Genomic DNA, 4,371 nt, shown 5'->3' with positions numbered 1-4,371 from the left:
GTCCTAGCTTATCTAAGTGCCCAAACTAGCAAAACCGGGGCAGACAGACCGCCAGAATTTGCGATCGCTATATGTCACTTGGTAAATAGCCTAACAATAATTCCTTCTCGTTGGTTCTCACTGGTACCAGTCACTTTGCACCTTTAATCTGAAAAACCAGTAACTACATTTACATATCAGTTACGCTTAAAAACAAACAAATTTATGTACTTGCCGTATCAATTAATCCTTAAGTTTGAGCAGTTAAAAGTGAAACAGATTTAATTTCGGGCATATAACGGATTATCCATGCCCAACATCTACCCAGCTGTGTTACAGTGTGCCCTTCCGCCACAGAGCATGCCTTCTATGATGTCAACAAAATTACAATAATTATGTAGGTATTGTAGTTTTGTGCAATCTTTCTGAAATAGTTTTCTTTTTTTTTCCTGTTGAGCATGTAAGAAAAGTTTCAATTATGTGAACTTTAAACTTATTAAATTTTTTAACTTTTTCGGATGCTGATCTACGGTGTGCAGGAACTGATCTCCTGATTCGATGTCTTCGGCCGGGAGTGGATTGTGTGGTTGGGGGCAAATCATCCTATTCTTCTCCCTCCCCCTGATTTCTCAAGGTACCCATCTAGAGCTGGGTCGACTCTTGCTGTGCTTACAGAGTCACACAATGGACCCGGTTCCAAACTAAATGCCCAGCGACACCAGGACTCGAACCCTAGACTATAGTATTTCTAGTCTACAAATGAAAGCAGGACTTAATACTCCCTACACTCTCTTTTATGACCCATGTTCTCTAAGTCTTTGGTATTTATTTAACAAGCTATTTGGCTGGAAATCATCAGAAAGTTTCTGTAGATTACATTCCAAGTCATAATTAACGGACTGGAAAATGCGCTGAGCTTTGAGAAAGTTTACTTTTTCTGTAGATTCATGTAATTTTCTTGCTTTTGACTGAATGTGTTCCATTTAGTGTTACAATTCATCAATATCATAATGTTGCAGTGCATTATTATTAGTATTTGTGAATGTGCGTTTACGCATGTGTAAGTTCGAACCCTATTCAAAGATAAATTTTATTTGTCTGCTGCCTCTACCACAGGGTAAACTTAGAGTACTAAGGGCACCAAAAACGAAGTTTGATTCTTTAAATTGGTTAAGTGAAACTTTACACAACCATATACGTCTTAAAAATTGTGAAAAACGAATGAAAAAGATCCTCAATTTTTAGTTTAGTTTTCTAAACTTGCAGGCGTTGAGTTTAAAAATATAGAACGTGTGTAAGCAGTCTGCACAAAATAAGCGAAAAAAATATATCGTCATGGACCTCTAGAAGTATAACTTTCATGATTGCTTTAGAGAAAGACAAACACTTCCATATATCTAAGCTTTGGAATAACATGAGTATTATTAAGATTATTCAAGATTAAAAACTTCAGATTATTTGCTAATTTACTTAGCTAAAAGAATATTTTTTTTTAGAAAGACCATTTAGGCAATTCTATTATGTTTTTTTCTTTAGTTGATTATTGACACATAAATAGAATCCTTATTTTCTTCAGTTTTAAAAATGTTATCGTCCGCAAATATGAAGGATAATTAGAAGGATATCAAATATGAACAATTTTTTCTCCTAGATTAACTTGGTAATCAGTGTTTTTGTCTGCATATACTAGTTGAGATCAATAAACCTATAAGATTTAATTGCCTAATATTGCAACGTATATCATTGAAATATTGCAAAAAAAATCAAAAAAATCTCGGTTTTCAGCAATGAAAAGACCGAGGATGAATCCAGAGGGAAATAATGTTTTCATTTTGTTGTCCTTGGTACTTTAACCTACATAGTTACGTTATATACTTTGGAATCAAGACGATTCATGGAGTGCATATTCATAGATGGCATCGCCATGAACGAGCTCTGTAAACTCGAGTAATTTTCTCGCTGTTGATTGAACCTTACCCTATCTGGTGTTGCAATACAACAATATTACAATGTTGCAGCGCTTTATTATTAGTGGGCTTCTTTTTTTTTTTTGCATGCTTTGCATTATGTTACCTTCATTTGTTTTAGTTCTTCTTTGTTAATGCAAGCTCATGGTTTGATTACATAAACTGAAGAAGTTTTCGGAAGTAAAGGAAGCCTGTCATATTGTAAGAAAACTCTTTGGTTTTTGATTAACTTCTTGTTTAGGATTCAGTTCTTGTTTCCCAGAGAAATTGGTGAAAAATTACAGGAATTTAGCCACGGTCCTTAGAACAGAAATTGGGCCGGGGTTAAGTAATTTCACCTGCACTAACGAGAACAAAGCTAAAGGAAGAATGTAGATACATGCTGTAGCTCTTACTCCTAAAAGCCAGCATCTAAAATTTTTCTGCACATCTAAAGTAATTGCCGAAAACCGTTAACTAAGCTGCTCTAAAAGGGGTATATCAGCAGGATTATGTAGATAAGAGGGTCGACGCAATGATATATGTAACTTATAAAGTGTGGAAACTGGTGCTGTTGTCGACAAAAAAGTATCATCAGTCGATAGATGGCGTTTATAGTTTGTTTTTTTGTCGACACTAGTGTCAGTTTTCACTCTTAAGTTACCCATACTGTTTCAATCGATGTATGGTTGAAGATACATTGCTCTGCTGATCTTCCTCCTGCTTGATCGTCGTACAAACGGGGGAGCCATTCAGCTTCCCATGAACCTCCAGTTATCTTTAAAACGTATTTATGATGTTCTCCCATCTATTAGCGTAGCTCCAGCTTTTTTATTAGGGGGGAGTGGTAAAATGGGTCCAAATCTGGAGAGTCAAGGGGCATGGGCTATATAATATTTTCTATCCAAATTATTGGGGGACCCTCCCCCCAACCGACGCCTTTGCCACCATCCCTTTTGAGGACGGCATACTTTTTATTTGGCCCCAGATAGATGACCAAATAGCGAAATTTTTGGCAATCTGTCATCCTCCAGGTCAGAAAGGTGTAGATGGCCTAGCCATCCACAAGAAACTTAAGTTTCTTTTTTGAGAAATTTAAGTTTTTTTTCAGAATTATTTCAGAAGTTTGGAAATGTAAGATACGACTTTTAGGTATAACAGCGATGACTTAAAAGCAAGCACAATTTACAGGAGCAGAATTTGGATACCTAGGCCAGGGGTTTCTAATTTTCTATGACGCCATCCAGGATCAATTTAGGGGAAGAGCAGTGTCTCTTCCCTCTGTTCATGTGTGCCCTTGATTCTCAGCATGGGGCAAAGGTAATTCACGGGCAGAGTGTGCACCCTCCGGCTGATTAAGCTTTAGAGCCTTAATTTTAATAAAATAATGTTTTTCATGCTAATGATGTCACATTCATATGCATTTAAAGAGCGTACAAAGATGCATGATAGTATTGAAACGACGTCATACATTATATAAAAAGGTTTTTGTTTATATGCAAAAAATAAGTAAAATTAGTATATTATGCTAAAAAAGTAATATAGAATATGCCTTGAGGAAGTTGATGGTGATTTAGGCTTCCTTTTGGTGTATACGCTTAGAATTTAGATCTACCAAATTTAAATATTATGAGGGGGCATCAGGATTTTAAAAATACCTAGATGGGATATTGCCTAAAGTCGGTGGGGAATCATTGATATGTGCTCAAAACCACTTCCAGATGGTTTAAATTTTGTGAGAAAATCACTTTGGATAGGACCTTGGTTGGTGTGGCATCACCACTGAAAACTAGATTATGCTTATGTAACGAGTATTGTTTGAATTATAAATCTCGAAATAGCTTTTCAAACCTACTTTTTACTATTTGGATTTTCTGCTTCTTCACTAGAGTTGTGACGTCAAAATAAACAAAGAAAGCACATTCATGAATAGTGATATGCACATGTGACTAGTGATGCTAGGACATCATTGTGATAGAATAGCATATAAATTATCGTGCTTATTTGGTTTAACTACTATAATAGTGATTTACATTGCTTGTTTTTTTTATTGTGTTTTCTTTTTCACATTTAACAGTTTGTTTTCTTTGTTATGTTATTGTTTTGCATGTTTTGCTTTTTTAATGTGCATGGTCTTTCGTTTTGCCTTAAAAGGGGAGGAAAAAACAGACTATGGTCCAATTGTCCATCAAGATGTGACCTTCCCTGTAGGAGATCCTGAGGCTCCTGTGGTCAGTTTAAAGGACACCCCTTCTGCACCCCGGAATTTAGAAGCAGTTATTGTTTCATCAAGATTTGTTACTCTACAGTGGAAAGAACCTGTCAAAACCAATGGGGGAATCTTGGCATATACTGTGTATTATAAGCAAGAAGACTCCGGGAGGTACTTCTTTTAATTACTTTTTTATTTTAATGATATGATGTATGGTGCTAGGCTAAGCATATG

The sequence above is a fragment of the Artemia franciscana genome, unplaced genomic scaffold, assembly GCF_032884065.1.
Source record: "Artemia franciscana unplaced genomic scaffold, ASM3288406v1 PGA_scaffold_200, whole genome shotgun sequence".
Taxonomy (NCBI): domain Eukaryota; kingdom Metazoa; phylum Arthropoda; class Branchiopoda; order Anostraca; family Artemiidae; genus Artemia; species Artemia franciscana.
Note: the sequence above shows the minus strand (reverse complement) of the source record.